Source organism: Peromyscus maniculatus, chromosome 21 (genome assembly GCF_049852395.1).
Source record: "Peromyscus maniculatus bairdii isolate BWxNUB_F1_BW_parent chromosome 21, HU_Pman_BW_mat_3.1, whole genome shotgun sequence".
NCBI lineage: Eukaryota > Metazoa > Chordata > Mammalia > Rodentia > Cricetidae > Peromyscus > Peromyscus maniculatus.
Genome location: NC_134872.1, coordinates 19,528,862 through 19,548,453, shown reverse-complemented (window position 1 = coordinate 19,548,453; position 19,592 = coordinate 19,528,862). Strand labels below are relative to the sequence as shown.

Sequence of the window (19,592 nt, the reverse complement as noted above, 5' to 3'; positions counted from 1 at the left end):
GGAGCTTTCAAATATTTGACTGAGAAGTTGGGAAATAAATTCTATAGTCCGTCGACACTACAGAAGTGTTTCTGCCCACCCTCACTTGGAAGCTTGAAAAACATACTCAAGGGGCAAGAGCAGAATTTTTAAAGAAGGGGAAAAGTAGCAACCAGGATGGAGGCAGCATCTGTGAAGTGCCCACGGGCAGCAATCAGAGTGTGGAAGGCTAGACATGGGCAACAGGGAAACAGATTTGAACGCAGTGTGGAATCATGCCTAATAAAACTATCTGGAATCAGCTATTGCATGCCTATCTAGCTCAGTGTGTGCCTAGGCATAATACAGTGTACCTAGGTGTATTTCTCTTTGCAAGGAAAATATAGAGAGCAGAATCCAGACACATGTGGGTTCAAATTCCAATGTAAGAGTATACACAAATCAAAGGGGGTGTGTAACATACTGTCTCGGTTACTTTTCCTGTTGCTGTGATGAAATGCCCTGACAAAGGCAGGAAAGTTAGGAAAGGGAAGATTTGTTTTGGCTTACAGTTCAAGGTACAGCCCATTGTGGTGGGATACTCAAGAGAAAAGGAACTTGAAGCAGCTGGCCACATTGCATCCACAATGAAGAAATAGAGAGGGATGGATGCAAGTTAGTATTCAGCTTGCTTTTTCTACTTTATATAGACCAGGACTCCTGCACAGGGAATGAATGGATCTGCTCACAATAAAGATAGGTTGTCCCACAGCAGTTAACATAATTGAGATAATCCCCCACAGGCATGCCTAGAGGCCCATCCTCAGATAATTCTAGATCCTGTCAAGTTGACAATTAACACTAGCCATCACACAATCCAAATTGGAAAAAAAAATTAAAAAGACAAAGATGGAAAGAAGTGGTACCCTAAAATCGGGGGGAGCCTTACAGTAGTTTTGCCCCGGTTAGTCCTAAAAGGACTGTTACCATCTTAACACAGGATTATACTGAAGGTCTAGAAAGGAAAGAAAGCTTGCTATCCTGAAAAACTCAGGTTTCTTAAAAGAAAATAAATTGTATTCAGTTAACTCTCCTTCATTAAGCAATGATTTATGTAAAACTTAATACTAATGGTTTCCTAAGAAGATCCAAGTTTCTTTCTTGCTGGAATCACCCTAAGGAATCATTTTCTCTCACTCAGAGAAAGCACTTGTGTTACCATTTGTATTAATTTTTAATACTGAATAAAATATTAGTGTTTAGCTTAATATTGATTCTAAGTGTAATAATCCTCCATAATGACACACTAATTGGTTAGAATTAAATCAGACAGATTCAAGAACCCTGAGACTATACCAAGTAATACTTGTAATTTTTTTTCATTAGTTTCCAGAATTCCAATTAAAATGGAGTTAATCTGTTGAGTAAAAGATCATGGGACAATATAAGTTCTATGCAGTATGTCATGGACAACCACTTCCTTCCAGCTCCTCTATCTTCACTGTGGAATAGGAGTGGAATGGGGGATGGAGAGGAAAAAGGAGCGTGAATTTCACCCATGGAGTAAGAAACTCTGAATCTCTGAAGTCCAAATACATCGAGCAATTCATATGCATTGAGATGGTGTACATGCACTGAAGCAGTATACACATATTGAGGTAGTCTACTGAATTAAGGTGGTCTACTATATTGGGGTAGTCTACATGTGTTGAAGCAGTGTGCATGCATTAAGGGAGTCTACAGTATTGAGTTGGTCTATATGTGTTGAGACAGTTTACATGCATTGACATGATTTACTGCCTTGATGTGGTCTACGTGCATTGAGGAAGTGTACATGCATTGAAGTGATCTATATGCATTGGTGTGGTCTGTATGCATTGAGGTAGGATACATACATTGAGTTGGTCTACATTCATTGAGGTAGTCTACATGCATTGATGTGCAATGCATGCATTAAGGTAATATGCTGCATTGAGGCAATCCATATGCACTGAGGTAGTCTTCTGCGTTGAAATCATCCATATACTTTAAGTTGGTCTCTGGGCACTGAGCTCTTTAGCTTACCACCATGATATCTTAGATATTCTCCTTAGACTTCCTTAGAGCCACAGTGTTCCCTTCAGTAATATTAGTCCAATAGCATTACCTGCTAAAGTCTTTGAGGAAGCAAGACAGTGCTCAGTGGGTGGGTACCTTTGACCTCCAGTGATACTTCATAAGGACTAGAATCTTGATTGTCACCATTAAAGAATACACAGTTGGTAGCTAGTGATTGAGCACAAACCTCAGATGCTGCTGAATATCCTTAGACCATAGGACAGGTCCCCACAACAAAGCCTCCTCAGGCCAAGAGGTCAAGGTAGCAAGGCTTAGAAACACTGAATTAAAGACATGTGTGGAATGAGCATGGTGTCTGACATAATCACTCCTCATAAAAATACCGGGACAAGCTGACGTTCTTGTTACCATAATGGAGTTGAGAAGGAAGAAAATCATACACATGGTGTTAGCCCTGAACTCTGCAAACAAGGTAGCCAGCCCTTTCGGGGACATCATACTGACCAGCCAAGTACCTGCTTGAGGTGGCCTGTTTTTAGGTGATGACCCATTTAATGCTTAACTGTTCTAGAAGGCCTGATGATAGATGATATCAAAGTTCACCGTCTATCATGTGATGTCTATGTTCTCAGAAACTGGACTAAAATAGGAAAAGACAGAGTAAGCATTTGGTACATTTTAACTTCTGGGTCAGGAGTCTTTTGGTGGTTATGTTTGTTTTAAGAAACAGACTGCTGTCTGGACAAATGCAGTTCAGTAAAGTTATCTTCTGCCTAGTGTAAGATCTCATTAACTAGTCTCATGATACATGACTATTACAATCTCAAACCAAGTTGAATACAACCACACAAAAAAAATGTTTGACTTAATGTTACGCTATTTTAAATAGAGAAGATTCTTTCTTAACACAAGGATTCAAGGTCTAAAGACCTGAGCTTACATTTCAGTGTTGGAACCAGTGAGGTCTGTGACCTTGAATAATTTACATAACTCCTCTGGGCTGTTTCCTTGCCTCTTTAATGAGTAGATCATTACCTCATAGGAGTGTTGGGAGAATGAAATGAGACAGAAAGCATTTGGCAGATGTTACACAGTTAATAAATGAGAATGGTCATTGATTTCATTTTTTCCCCTTTGGCTCAAAAGCAATTCTAGGTGTCTTGCATTGACATGGTGACTGTTGTGGCCTTCATCTGTCATTGTAAAGGATGACTGTGATGCTTAGGAATACTTCTTTATGAAAATAAACTCCAATAACATCCCCTGTCTCCATAAATAAGACCTTCAAATTAGCCAGGCGTAGTGGCATGTGCCTTTAAATCCCAGCACTTGGGAGGCAGAAGCAGGCTGATCTCTGTGAGTTCAAGGCCAATCTGGTCTACATGATGTGTTCCAGGACAGCTAGAGTTACATTAGGGAGACCCTGTCTCAAAAAAAAACAAAAATCAAAAAACAAAAAACCTTCAACTCACTTCACTTAAGTTGATTTGAAAAGGAAATGCCAATCATAGTGGCACACATTTCTAATGCCACCACTTAAGAGGCTGAGGCAGGAGAAAAATGAATTTGAAGGCAGTCTGGGGAACATAGGGAGATATTGCCTGTTTCTAATTTTTTTAAGGGAGTAGGTGGGGGGAAAAGAGGAGGAAGAAAACATGCATATTAAACATGTAATTTCCCAGTGAGAATTTTTCTAAGAAAAAAAGGTGGATTTCCAAAATTAAAGAATAAATGATGTGCCTCTCTTTATGGCATATTTAATATAGCTGATAATCCCCTTCTTAATTAGCCATGTAATTATAACTCAACAGAAAATTTCCCTGATGAATGTGGTAACCTACTTCAGAGAGGAAATCGGCACCCCGTGGCCACCCCTACCTCGAACTGTGACACTTTTTCAACCCTAATTTGTTCTTAACCTGAAAAGTCTCAGGAGAGATGAGGAGCAAGCTATTCATAATCTAACATTCCAAGGCCTGGGTGTGGGTTAAATTCACCTGTCACTGGTGTGCTCCATTTCCCATTTCCTTTATTCCTCAGAGACTATTTAATCCTTTTGTGTTCTTGCCACCTGTATGCTCTAAGTCTGAAAATAAAAACAAGACTAAGCCATCCGTGAAGCCATAAAGTAATCATTTACCAGTTCTTCTTAACTAAGCAAGAGTCCCTCATCTCTATCTCCCCCAAAGCACAGGCCTGAACAGCAGTATAAAAGACTGCCTTGACATGTGATGCGGCACTTCTTTCTTTTTTTATTATTAATAATTTTTTATTCACTTTACATACCAATCACAGATCTCCCTCTTCCCTCCTCCCACCCCTCCAACCTCACACACACACACACACACACACACACACACACACACACACACACAGCCCACCCACCCCCATTCCCTCCTACAAGAAGGTAAGGCCTCCCATGGAGAGTCAGCAGAACCTGGTACATTCAGTAAAGGTAGGTCCAAGCCCCTCCCCCAGCCTCAAGGCTGTGTGAGGTGTCCCACCATGGGTAGTGGACTCCAAAAAGCCTGCTCATGCACCAGGGATGGAGCCTGATCCTACTGCCAGGGGGGCCCTTAAGCAGATCAAGCTACACAACTGTCTCGCTTATGCAGAGGGCCTAGTCCAGTCCTGTGGAGGCTGCACAGCTGTTGGTCTAAATTTCATGAGTTCCCATTAGTTGGGTTTGGTTGTCTCTGTAGGTTTCCCCATCATGATCTTGATGCCCCTTGCTCATAGAATCCCTCTTCCCTCTCTTTGACTGGACTCCTAGGGTTCAGCCTGGTGTTTGGCTATGAATCTCTGCATCTGCTTCCATCAGTTACTGGAGAAAGGTTCTATGATGACAGTTAGCATATTCACCGATCTGATTACTGTAAACCAGCTCAGGCACCCTCTACACTATCACTAATAGTCTAAGCTGGGGTCATCCTTGTGGATTCCTGGGAATTTCTCTAGCACCCAGTTTCTCCCTATTCCCATGATATCTCCCTCTATCATGGTATCTCTTTCATTGCTCTCCCACTCCATCCCTGTTCCAGTTCAACCATCCTGTTCCCTGTTCCCTTATGTTCTTATTCCCCATCCCCTACCTTCCATTGCCCCCCCCTCACCCCCAGTTTACTCTTGGAGATCTCAACTATTTCCCCTTCCCAGGGCGATCCATATTAGGGTCCTCCTTGTTAGCTAGCTTCTCTGGAGCTGTGGGTTATAGTCTGGTTATTAGGGCACTTATTTTTACACAAAATTAAGGGAAGGATTTTTTTTAAATCTACTCTAGCAATAGATGCTTGAAGTTCCCAAACACGAATGGTGTTTTTATTTCTATTTCTTTGGTTAGTTTTTGGTTGGGCTTTTGTTTGTTTGTTTTTATTTTGAGGCAGAGTCTCATGTAGCCTAGGCTGGCCTCAAACTCATTATGTTGCTAAGAATGATCTGGAACTTGTGACTTTTTCTTTCCTCCACTTCCCCAATGGGCCACCACGCCCAGTTTTAGGCAGTGCTAATGACTGAACCCAAAGCTTCTAGAATGCTAGGCAAGCACTCTTTTGGTTTGGTTTGGTTTGGCTTTTCATTTTTATCATATGTTTTATCCGTAGCTATAAATGTGTTCAAACTTAGTACCTGGTTCTGTGAAAAGGCATTGATACATCATTGAATTCTCACTCATGACCAATTCTACACTTCTGTACCATTACAATATTTGAATGTGTTTGCATCTCATTGCAAAGTCTTATTGGTTAATTTCTGCCTCGGACTCATTCAGTGTAGGCAGACACAGAATTATTTGTGCTAATTCATTTCATTGATGTGTGTACCCCCATCTCGGTCACCACAACCTCTTGGCAATAACAAGTGCTCATCATTTCCTTCTTTGACTCCAAATCCTCCAGCAGTTCCCTCGGTCATACAGAGTCAGCAGCTCTGACCTCCCTCAGCTCTTTCATCTGGCTCTCTCCTCCCCCATTCTACTCCATTCCAGCCCCTCTGGAACCTTTGGGTTCTTCCTGCCTCAGGACCTTTGCACTTCTGTGGACTGTTATCTGTGACATTGTTCCCCAGGAATCCACGTGACTTGATCACAGAGTCTTTATTCTAGATGTTCGCAACTTCTAGTCTTTGTGCAAATGCTGTCTTCTCTAGAAGATCTTTGTCGTCCCCTCTTGCTGAACATGCGCTTTTTCCCTTCCTGGTTTATTCCTCTGGCTGGTATTTGTCACCCTCTGATAAACTTTCTAATTACCTCTCTTTTCCTGTCTCCCTTCTTAGCACATGAACTCAAAGAGGGCATTGATTTCTGTGGGGTTTTCCCGTTGAATCCCAACCGCTGCACTCACTGATGGATATTAGTTAGGTGGTTTTACCTTTATTAACCTTATTTCTCTACCATCAATGATTTGTTTTGCCTCTTACTGATTTTTTTTGTCCTGGTATTCTACCTTTGTCGTGGTTCCATTATGCTAAGACCCCCAAGTTGCTTAAGTAACCCTAAGCAGAAAGAATAACACAAGAGGTAGTACCAACCCTGATCTCAAATTGGACTTTACTACAGAGCCATAGGGACAAAGACAGAGCGGTACTGGCACAAAAACAGACACTTTAACAGTTCAACCAGGAAAATGTTGTTCCCTTCTAGATTTAGGAAAGAGATGGAATTTCATTTTTCTTGCTTTTTTACCCCTGTTGAGTTTAACAGGACAAGTTTGCATTTCAACCATGCCCCTCTCCCTAGTATTTTTTCCTATCAAACAAGGACACAGTTATCACCTAAATGGTAAGTTAGTTAGGACAAATTAGATTCCTGATGAGAATACTCACGAGTGAGTCATAATGGGGCGGGGGTTGTGGGGGGGGTGTATGGTGTAAACACCAAGTCTCCAAATAGTTAAATGAAAGAAAACATGAAGATAAGTTTCATTTAAAGCTGGGAATATTTTTCCTCCACACATAGAACAAATATTGGGCACTTAAAACCTGATCCAAGAAAATATCTACCTTCCCACAACAAGAAAGCTGTAAATATAGCTCATGACCAAAGATCACTCACTGTTTATTCTTAGTGATAGCACATGATACATTGGGGAGACTAGCAGACATCTCTGGCCAGCTATTCATCATTTTGCAGTAGAAGAGGAAGAATTTTTGTATCTATGCCCTCCATTAAATGACTCAAGGAGAGAAACATTTATGGTGTTTTATCATTTAGCAAAAGGACTTGGAAAATATTAAAGATGTGGTGAGTGGATTCCAGATGTGCTGGAGTCAATCTTCTTGATAATAAGCTTCCGTTTAGAACAACAAGAAAGGAATTCCAGCCTATGCTGCTCAGTCCTCTCTTGTGCCCTCGAGTGGTGTTTCTAAGCATGAGGGAAAAAGGCAGATTTATCTCAGAAAGCCTACAACATTTTGAGCAGCTCCACAGCTATATGACCTTGACTCACCTCCCTGATGCTGCCCCTGCCCTGTAGGTTGGCACTACAGGTCTGTTTAATGCAAATATGCAGAGATCCACTACCCCCAATTTCACATCACTCTCCACCTCAATCTGTAACTTGCAATAAGGCAAAGCCCAGAGCATGTTAATATATCTTCTACCTAATTAAAGAAAACCTCCACCTCTATTCCCTTTGCAATACTGTGTCCCGACAAGTGAGAGAGCTTATGCCCTTTGAAAGAAGCCTTTGGGAAATGTCCCTAGGGATATGAACAGCTAAGAACTTTGTCTCAGAAAATGGCGGAGTGAGCCAGGAAAGTGTTTTAACATAACCAGTCTCTCCTGTGAAGCTTTGAAGGGTTCTGAAGACACCATTAAAAATTAAATAAAAAGCCTCGGCTTGCATTTGTGCATGCTTCAATAGGCAAAAAGTTATATTTAATGCAGAGGGTGTTGAATCTGAATTAGTACAAATATTATTAATTTAATGTTCATACTGCATTTTATGGTTTATAAACTGGTTTGCCATAATTTTATACATTTTCCTCACAGCAGCACTATAAAATATATCAGCATTTTATTTTTTCCGCTTGATGGATGAGGCGAGCCTTAATAAGTGATTCATTTCTTTCCTGTGCATATTGGTTAACTGGTAAATGATTAATTTATGTCTACATGAACTTCATCACTCAGAGTATTTATTTAAGTGTGAGTTGGTATTTATTTTGCCTGCAAAGCATCACAGTATCCAATTATATATGCATGCTTTAAAGGCAGTAAAGCAGCCTCCAAAGGCTAATGCAACATTAAGTCAGATTTTAAATCCATAGTAAATTCCAAGTTAAGGTATTTAAATCAGCCATCCTCCTTTCTCCCCACTCAGGTTCATATGGGTGAGAAATGGCTCCTCCATTAAATGGCAAAGTGGCACCTGGATAATCACCAAGGAAAGATGCATTGAGATTTTTCAGAGTTCAAATATTAACTAAAGAAAGAACCCAAAGACTGGTCCATTGAACCCAGTGAGGGCAGAAGAATAATTGATTGAATCCTTTCATTTATATCTGCTTGCAGAATGGTTTTGCGATTGTGAGAATCTTGATTTTTCTCCCTTCCTTCCTCTTTTAGGGATCTTCATCAACTTTGCACCCATAAAATTGCTCTTTCTGTGGTCTTTCTTTAGCTTCCTATGGCCCTGATAAAATCTTCCCATGGAAGCAGCTTACAGGAGGAAAGGGTCATTTTAGCTCACAGTTCAAGGTACCACCCACTGTGGTGAGAAAGGCAAGGTGGCATGAGCTTGAAGCAGCTGGCCACATGACATCCACAATTAGGAAGTAGAGAGGGATGCATGCATACTGTTCCTCAGTTAACCTTTTCTAGTTTTCATAGTCCTGGATCCCAGGCAAAGAATGGTGCCAGCCGCAGTTAAGATGGGCGTTCCCATATCAACCCAACCAACACCCATAGGCATCCCAGAGGTCCACTCCCCAGCTGACCATAGGTTCTATAGAGTTGACAGTGAACGATGTCACAGTCTGCTCATGTAGAGAAGTGTGGATAACCACGTACAGGTGATGTGCTGAGATTTCCTTCAAGAAAGTAAAAGATCTGCAAGTTCTTTGCATCATCGTCAGTATCACTCCTCAGCATCATCCGGGGCTGTTGAGTTGAAATCTTTCCCAGTGTATGAGGTGCTCAGAATCCAGGATTTTCAAAATACTCCCTCCTGAAGCACTTATTCAGCAGATGAGTCTTCTACCATGCTGCTCCAGATAACCCTATCACAAAGCTTCTACCATGATGCCCTTGCCATGACACCCCTGAAATGATGTTCCTACCACGATGTCCCTCTCATGTTGCCCCTACCATTGACACCCCTGAAATGATGCTCCCATCATGCTGCAACTTCAGTCCTACAATTTAGAATGGAGAAGCCCCAGAAAGCTAAGCACCCCTATTGCATCAATTTTTTAGAGGCAATTAGAAATGTGCTTTCTTTACATGGTAACGTGTGATGTTTTTCTCCTTCGTCTGCAGACCTCAGTGCTCTTCAATGAGCCAATAAAACTAACAACATTTTCTTTTAATGTGAGCCAAAGAGTCCCTGTCCTAGTCTCACCTGCAAGAATTTCTCAAAAGGTCTAAATATTGACGTCCTGTGAGCCGTCAAAGGGAGCTGATGGAAAACACACTGTGTGGGCAGGATACTTAAACTCTTCCAGGATCCAGAAATTCTCTCTCAAATTTAAAACACTCTTGGAATCACTAAGTACTTCAAATCCAGGAAGTGCTCTGAGGTGAATTTAATGGAAATAGTTTTATTTTTTATAATTTCTGTACATATGGAAATACAAAAATCCGTCATCTTAGGTACACCAATGAGATGGCCTGGTAGCACATTTCTTAGTTCACATGCTTTGCTATGGAGCCTTTCAATCATAGCAGAGAAAAACTTAAAACAAGAGGCATTAATAGAAAGAAATGTCACTGAAATCTTCTCTGTGGGCTTTTGCTTAAGGATTAAATATAGCAACAACAAAAGGAGTCAAGAGTGTAGCTTCCTGGCCGGGCGGTGGTGGTGGCGGCGGCGGCGGCGGTGGCGCACGCCTTTAATCCCAGCACTCGGGAGGCAGAGCCAGGTGGATCTCTGTGAGTTCGAGGCCAGCCTGGGCTACCAAGTGAATCCCAGGAAAGGCACAAAGCTACACAGAGAAACCCTGTCTCGAAAAACAAAAAACAAAAAACAAAAAAAGAGTGTAGCTTCCTAACTCAGAATTAGCTGACTGGGTTTTTCTGGATTATTTTTATACGACAATGACTACACATATATAGATTATATGTATGGAAAGAGAAAATATGGACTCTCTAGTCATTTTACTCTCTGTTATAAAAAAAACAGAAAAAGACATACATGCAATGAAAATAAACGTTCCAAATATAAACATATAAAGTATAGAAATCCCATGTTTTCAAAAATCCCCCTCAGCTGACGAGAAGGCTGATAAGATATTCTCCCAGCTCTCCAGCTCTCCCAGCGTTCCCTGTGAAACAAGCTGAGAATGGTCGACAGAGCTTGCTCTCCTCATGTACTTTTATTCAACCTGTACTGCAGCCTCCAAACCGGACATATCATTTCCCCTTGGGAAGTCCATGTCCTTATCCAGCCTTACAAGAGAGTTGGAAGCTTACACACTTTCCAGTATACCAGTGAACTGAATGGGTGGAGAAGCCGATGAGATTTCTTCTGTGCCCTCCTTCTCCATAGACTGTCTCATAACATGGGACGCAGGTGGGCGTGGTTCCCCATTCTCGGGTGCTGCGCTTGGTCCCCAGTTTCTCGGTTTGCAATACAGGGACCCATCAATATGGCCTTCTCTGTTCCCTTGCCATCTTTGTATATAATTCAGATAGCTTTTGCCAAAAGAAAACTTTTCAACAGCTTTTTTCCCCCCTAATTTATCTATTTTTAAGTTTCCATAAAAGTATGTCGTTGATGTGTTTGCCTTTCTCTTTGTCCTGGCTCCTCCTCTCATGAGTCCCCTTCATTTCCTAGACATTTTTCCCACTATTTTCACGTCCCATATGCATACATGATTTTAGGTGTCTATGTAAATTCTGGGAACCTCGAATGAAAAACTGTGACATGCATCATTCTGAAATGGTGATTTGCTCAACATTCTTATGCGGAAATGTTGAAAACTAACGGCGGTCACAAGTGAGAACCCTGTACTCTCTTTCAAGGCGAGCTGATATCGAATCAGGTCACCATGATTTATCAGAACAGCGAGTGGAGAATGTACTGACCCTCGTTTGGCTACCTGATAGAGAGTAGAATGTTTACACAACTATTACCTAGAATTTCCTTTTCAGCTTAACATGCCAGTGTGTTTAATCCATCCGTGTGTAACTTAAAAGTCCTCATGAGTAAACATTCCTATCCCTCAGAAGTTGGTGTATTCCTTAGTGGAGGGGGGAGATTCAAAAAGTTAGGTAAGAATAGTATCTTAGCTGGGCAGTGGTGGCGCACACCTTTAATCCCAGCACTCGGGAGGCAGAGCCAGGCGGATCTCTGTGAGTTCGAGGCCAGCCTGGGCTACCAAGTGAGTTCCAGGAAAGGCGCAAAGCTACACAGAGAGACCCTGTCTCGAAAAACCAAAAAAAAAAAAAAAAAAATAGTATCTTAATGTAGAAAGAAGACCAAGAGAGGGTAATATCAGGTGATGAGGAGGGATGGAGAGTAAGAAAAAAGATATATGAAACATGGAAGAGGGACAGAGTCCAGCCTAGGAAGGGCTACAAGGGGGAACAAGAGGAGAGGAGCCACAAGAGAGGGAGGAAAGAGACCCACAGAACACAATCAGCTCAAGTACGTCATGATGGCGTCTAATAGGTCATACGCTGATTATGAAAAGATAGTCTACAAAATCTACCGTATCTTTCTGGCAGTTGAAAGAGTAAGATCCTAGCCTAATATAGGAATCCCTCCATGAGGGGAGGCAGAGAGAGAGAGAGAGAGAGAGAGAGAGAGAGAGAGAGAGAGAGAGAGAGAGAGAGAGAGAGAGAGAGAACAGCATTAACCTCTCATGACTCATGACTCTAAAATACTGGCTGTTTCTGCCTTCCATCTTATCCCCAGGCTCTGGACTCAGACTACGGAACCTATTCATTGATTACAGTTCTCCCTCTCGTGTGGTTACGTCTGCTGCTGAGTAGAAAAACACACCAATGAGTCGGTGCCACTCATTAGCTTAATGCCACTTCTCTGTCAATAACATGCTGGCATTCTGCTATAGAGATAAATGTGCTATTACCAGCGAGATCATTGCAGATGACACAGCTCTCAGACCCCGTTATACAGAGAAGGGAGTCTTGTTTCTGGAACATTAGGCCAGAGAGCTATTTCTCATTCTTTTTGCTCGTAAAATATAATCTTCCTCATATATGCTATCACCACACCTTCCATGCAACAGAAAAAAAGAAGAAGAAGAAGAAGAAGAAGAAGAAGAAGAAGAAGAAGAAGAAGAAGAAGAAGAAGAAGAAGAGTAGTATTTGTAGGTAATTACTACCAGTTCAACACTGTCCTTCGAGAAGCAGGTTCACCTAGCCAGTAACAAGGCACATTTAACTCCTCCAGTCTTGTCAACTGGACAATCTCTACTTAGATCCACAATCCACAACACAGGACGAACCCAGGAGAACTAAACTGGGAATGAATCCTTTGTCTAATAGACAGTAAATACCCCTCCTAGTGACTGCTTCTTTAAAAAAATAATAATAATAATTCAAATCTCATGGCCAGAAAAATAGGTATTCTATGAATGACGCTATTTTTTCTTTGGACACATAGCAAAACTTTGTGTATGTACACACAAATAAATGAACTGGTTACCAAGACGTGATTCAGTTAGTGGAGTGTTTCTGTAGCATGTGGGAAGCCTTGGCTTTGATTACCAGAGCCATGTAAACTGGACGTGTTAGCTCTTGCCTCTAGTCCCAACACTTGGGAGGTAGAGACCGGACTTTCAAGGTCTCAGCCTGGGCTACATGAGACTGAGAGCCTACATAACAAATAAATGAATAAACAAACATAATCTACTGAATAGTCCTTATTTAACTGATTCAGCAGAGGTCCTAAGCCTGCCTAATGGAAACTGGTGGCAGAGGAGAGGGGATACAATGATGAGAGGCTCTGGGAGCTCCTCAAGTGAAGTATCGTGGGTTCTGCTCATGCATATCAGACATTAAGAGTATCGTCTTTCATGTTACGTATAAAGAGAGTTCTGGAGATTGCCTCTCCATTTCCAGGAACAATAGTCATCAAATGGCCTTTTACTTGATTCAATAAGATCATCATTAAGCTCACAGGTAAACTATTTTGCCTAAACTGGCCTAAAAGTCTAAGAAGATATCATCATCAGAGGTTGAAGTTTTTACCCCTTGCATCCTTACCTCACATCAGTGTATGGTGCCCCTCCTCACGTTAAAGACATCCATGCTAACATATAGCTCAAGCCCATCCCCCATATGTCCCTGGGGCTCCTCTTACACAAGGCACACGACACTAACTCTGCTTATAGTTTCTCATCCTTATCACAATAGGCTTAAATTCTGAGCTCGTCAGGTCCTCCCAGGCTCCATGTTCCTTCTCTATGTATCCCCCACATCGCTGACAGCATCACCCAGGTCTTTGATGCTGTTTCACTCGAGCACAAAGCCCAAATGATGAGGCATGGGGCTCCAGCTCAGCAGCAGACTGCTTTCTGGGGATACACAAGGCCCTGGGATTTGGGCTCTGATATTTTTAATGATTAAATCCCCAAACAACATTTTCAATATCCCTGCAGGAATGAAGTAGTCATTCAAAACAAACGCAGAAAGAAGCCTCCATCCAGAAGCGAGGAGAGGGGATGGTTTTTCTCTCTTGGGTGCTATTCTGAATAGAGACAGGAAGCTGAGCTTAATGACCTCATGGTGACCTGGAAGCTGTGAAATTTTGTGATCATTGATGCTCCTAGCATCCCATCCTCATCCAACGCTAACATCTAATCTGCTCTAAGCTATGAGCGTGTTTAACAGATGAAAACATCTTCACAGAGGATTCCGCTTGTTTTCTCGGCAATGATTTCCTCAGCCATCGTTTACATTTACAGTCAGGAAAACCACTATCATATCCATAGGAAACTATAAAGGAAAAAATCACCAGTCATTCTGTGTAATGATCCACAATCTGTCTTTGCCAGACTCTTGCCTTTATCACTGTTTTAGAAATATTTAGGCATGGTTAAAGGATTCATGTGCTACATTTTTTCCCCTAAGAACCTACAATGATTCCTGCTTTCTACACTCTGATTGTTTCTATTTAAACACGGCCTTTTCAACATCGGTGGCCCTTCTGCTTCTAAATGAGACTGCCTTCCATAGAGCAGACAGCATCTGTCAAGGTGATGTAGGGAAGATCAGCAGAGACTGTGCTAGCCAGTGCCAGCCCTTCTCAATTAATCCACCAGGACTGAGTTTGCATATTAAGCCCGTGACGCCATTTGGAACACAGAAGTTGGGTTATTCATTTTCATGATGTTGAGTCAGCTGTTTCTTTATGGGTTTGTTTTTATTATGTGTGTGTGGGTGTATCTCAGTATGACTACGTAGGCATGAGTGTAGTGCCCACAGAGGCCAGAAGAGGGTGTTGGATCCCCTGCAACATGACTCTGCAGGTGGTTGTGAGCCTCCCATTGCAGGTGCAGTGAATCAAATTTGGGTCTTCTGCAAGATCAGTCAGTGTTCTTAACTGCTGAGGCCTCTTCCCAGGCCCTGGGCTGTTTCAGAATCTGTGGGAAAGTTCAGTGGTTGTTTCCACAACCCAGAATGAATTACAGAATCCACATGCATCAGTCTGAGTTCCAATATTACTGTCTGTTAGATTATTGCTATTAATGAGGCTATGAGCAGAGTGTCCCACAAAAACCGCCCACCCTGTGGCTGGGGAGAAGACTCAGCTGGTAAAGCCTTTGTCATACAATCACAAAGACCTGAGTTCAGATCCCCACGAATCCACATACCAAGCTGGGCGTGTGGGTGCATGCCTGTCAACCCAGCACTAACAGAAGAGGTGGAAACAACAGGCACGTTCAAGCTCACTGCCCAGCCAGTTGAGCCAAATATGTCATGTCCAGATTCAGTGAAAAGACTCTTGTCTCTAAAAAACAAAATAGTAAAAAGGTTGACCTCTGACCTCCACATGCACACATACACATGCACCTATGCACACAAAGATGCATACACATGAACAACTACACACACACACACACACACACACACACACACACACACACACACACCTTACCCTGATCATTACATGTACTATTCTTTTTTGTTTGTTTGTTTTTGTTTTTCGAGACAAGGTTTCTCTGTGTAGCTTTGGAGCCTGTCCTAGAACTCCCTTTGTAGACCAGGCTGGCCTCGAAATCACAGAGATCCACCTGCCTCTGCCTCCCAAGTGCTGGGATTAAAGGCTTGCGCCGCCACCGCCACCGCCGCCGCCGCCGCCACTACCACCACCACCCGGCACATGTACTTATTCTTATTGAATCATTGTAAGAATTATTTGAAGTGTTACCAAATGAAAACAGTGGACTATTTGTATATTCCAGGGCATTGTTTTCTCTGATACTGACTTTGTCTACTCATGAACATTTCCACAAGCAGTTGTTCAGTATTCAGTGTGTTATTTTGTGGTTGTTGTCTGTTCCAACTGTACTTTGGATGCTAGGGAACAAACACAGTAAGCCATAGCATTAATCTTAAGTTGTAAAAGCCCCATTTGTATTGTGACACACATACAAATATAAAGCAGGCAGAAAAAAAAAATGCTTTGCAAGCTCCTTTCTGAGCTTGGTATTGTTGGAGAATAATGGGCTCTTACATTATTTGGTGACATCTTGGAAGGGCAGAAAGAATTCTTCTCAGGTCAGAAATGATTCCAACATTACCTACTGGACTATTTTTAACCAAAAATTAGTTCCTTGGGTAAGTGTGTATCCTTGAACTTAGCACAGTTGCTAAAAGTGATAAAATATTGAATTAATGTTCGGTGCATATCCTAATGGAATTATCAACAAATACCTAACATTAAATAAAGAAAATACAGATAGAATTCATAGTTCCATCTCTTAAATAAACACAGGACTACTGGACAGAATAATGAGTTTCAGCCCTGCAGGAGGTGGCATCTGTCCTTACTGAATATAAATAGCTACCCACCGTTCACATCACCTAAACCTTGTGTGCTCAAAATGAGGAGTTTAATGGTTAAGAGCATATACTGCTCTTGCAGAAGACCCTGGCTCAGTTCCCAGAACCCATGTTGGGTTCTGTAACTCAAGTTCCGGAGGATCTGCAACATCTGGCCTCCACAGGCACCTGCACTCATGTGTGCATGCACACACACACACACACACACACACACACACACACACACACACAATGTAAAAATGAAACAAATCCAAAAGAAGTACTAAAAGGCATTTCTAATGCAGTATAGCTGTCACCACCACCAACTCTCTGTGTGGACACAGACATGCACACAAAGCCCTCAAACCAATATTAAGTAATACAAGCATTGCTGACTTTTATGACATCATGCTAAGTGACAGTACCACAGGTTCACCATAGGCTGGCCCCTCAGACATATAGAGCAGGAGATGAAACGGGAAACCAAGTCTCCAGGTGGTGGAGGTGGCAGCAGCAGTGGTGGTGGCGGTGATGGTGGTATTTTCAGTTGATCTTATATCTATCAATCAGGCAATGGCCCAATTTGTTTTTTCCTTGCTGATGTCAAAACTGGGATGACTTAGCCCAGCATGGTGGTCCATGCCTATATTCACAGCACATGAGAAGTAGAGTAAAAAGAATGGAGAGTTGGAGGCCATCCTAGAAGACATGGTCAACAAGGAAAACAATGATGTGGGTTGATCAGCTGGAAGCCCTGTAGTCCCCTCCAGCAGTCACTCTGAGGTCAGAAGAATTAGTCTAAGAACATCCTCCTTCTTTTCCCCCAGCTCCTCAAAGTACATAATACAAGTCACCCTCTGACTAATCAGAAATAAAGGGTTGGTGAGCAACTCTCAACCTGATGACCGGAGATTAGAAGAAACCCCGGAGGCCAGGACTGTCCTACATCCTTTCCTGACATCTGTCATGAGCTAGAAACTTCATGAACAGGAGGAGTTCTTTCCTAGTTAATAGAACATCCAGCATTTCAGACATGTGTCTCTGTAAACCCCACTTCCTGCTCTTAAACTTAAGTCTCGGCACTCACGAACGGCTGACTTCCTTCATGATAAGCTCCTGTCTGTTTCCCTCTCTCCCTTCAGTTTTTTCATCAGCATCTCAATGGCTTTCCTTAGAACATTCTCTGAGTTGCTTTAATGTTGGGAAACATGGGGTATTGTCTAAAAAGCACTCTCGTAAAACTCCAGTAGCAGTAACTTCTTTTTAGCTCAGTCTACTGCTGAAGTTTTGTTCATAGCTGCTCCATCAGACTAGATGTTCCTCACATATCTAGTGAGAGTCACACACGTCCCACCCAGTGGCTTCAGGATTAGGATTCCTCTTTTGGAATTTCTTTCTGCGAATGTTAGCTCATTTAATCTTATTAAGACTGTTAGTTGTTGTTGTTGTTGGTTTTTTTTTTAGACATTGTTTCCTTCCCCGTTTTAAAAAATTAGACCCCGGTTGCTACACCTTCTTCCTCCTCACCAACTCTTTCCCAAAGACAGAGGACAATGGGCCAGTAAGTTTCACTCTCACTGAAAACTTCAGTTCATTCATTGTCCCAACTGCCAGTTTTGGAACATAAGGCCTACGTACCCTACTTTTAGAATCAAAACGCTCAAAATCCGGTAATTTGGGTATATTCCTATTTTAAGACTTAAGAATTATCTCTATCTGGAAACAAAATTCCTATTTATACACTAGCCACTGCCATTTTGAATTCAATCAGGCCACACGTCACACCCATGTGGCACCCCTCCACAGTAGCTTCCTGTGGCCATAGCTGGCATCCTGTGTGTTTCTAGAACCATCATTAGAATCTGTCTGGGGAAAGGCAGAGAATCTCAGAGAGCCTGTTTCCCTGTGGTCAATGGATGGAGTTATATACAAATTAGTTATGAGAGAAGGAGGAGGGCTCAGGACAGCTGTTTAATAAAATTGGAAGAAAACTGGGTGAGGGTTTGAAGAAGCAGACAGAGAGAGATTCAGCTCGGGCCCTTGAGGTCTCGTTCCTCTGGGTTCCAGAGAAGAAAAATCCTCAGCAGGGCCAAATTCTCTCAGGCCATGACCTCTTTTCTATGAGCCCAGTATGACCCATACTTCTTCCTTCCGGAAGCTTCTTTGGAAATTGAAGGCAAACAGGGGGATTTCACTTTTAAAGGGGAATCGCTTTTAAAGATTCAGAGAAAGTCCTGATGGCCACACCTTGCATCCAATAAAAGCCTGGTCATCAACCGAGGTCCTTCACAATCACTGTTTGTTCCAGGGTTGAAATCATTTCTAAAGAATGGAGACTGTATACCCACAGGGACCAAATTCCCACCAGCCGGATCATGAAGGCGTGCATCACGGGAGCTGTCCTCCTAATGCCCACCAGGCAGATCATGAAGGCATGGAGCTCGGGAGCTGTCCTCCACGCTCTCCTTACTCATCTTAGTCTTCCCTATCATTCTCAAGCCCAACATCTTTGTCCCTGACACAAACACAGGAACCTCACACACACACACACACACACACACACACACACACACACACACACACACACCCCGATTCTGTGCTCTTCCTGGTTAAGGCATTGCTATCTATCACTATGGTGTAGGTAACTCTCTTTCAGACCAAGTTCGGTTCTCGGACCTTAAGAAGCAAGAATGAATACAAACAAGCATATATATATTTGTATATATGTATGCATATATACAAATAGACGAGATATTTTATTTCTAATTGCCCCGAATCATGCAGGGATTTATTTTATTTTCTGCCTCACCTGGACTATCATACTTCTAGATTTTCACAAAACCCATCCACACTATGAAAGCCTCTCTAGTTAAGACTCCTACATCCCCTTGGGGCTCAACTGATCCCCATGTCTGAAACAATCACACTGCTTCACTCCTTTGCCCAGGACCCTGCTTGATTTTTTTTTCTAAAAAGCGCCATTATTGTTCACTTCATAATTACCACTCCAGCATCACTTAGAACCAGGGATTGGTTCCTATTTGTACCTAGATGGTGTAGACACCCAGAAGTTTCTCCATAAGCAGATGTTCCAGCCATTATGTGAAAATGGAGCATAAAGCAGGGCGGAGGATCTGGAGCCCAGGCTGGGGACTGCTTCACCACACTCTCAACTGTCTTCCACTAGTGACTCCTGTGTGAAATCACAGGAGAACTTGGTTGACCATCCCCTTTGTTTGGGTGTTTACACTACAATCAGAATTACCCTGATCAACTGAAAAAATCAAATCAATCACTTGATGGGAATGGCAGGATGCCTCAGCCGGCAAAGGTTCTTGCTGCCGAGATGTAAGAAGACCTGAGTGTAAGCCTCAGGACGCACATGACGGAAGAAATAAACCAGCCTCTG

General features: G+C 42.3%; 1 protein-coding gene across 4 annotated transcripts in view; it reads left to right on the top strand.

The window, feature by feature from the left end:
- The window catches only part of Rhobtb1 (Rho related BTB domain containing 1), a 128,606-nt gene that overhangs the window by 7,032 nt on the left and 101,982 nt on the right, over nt 1–19,592 (top strand). The gene's annotated exons all lie outside the window — the stretch shown is intronic.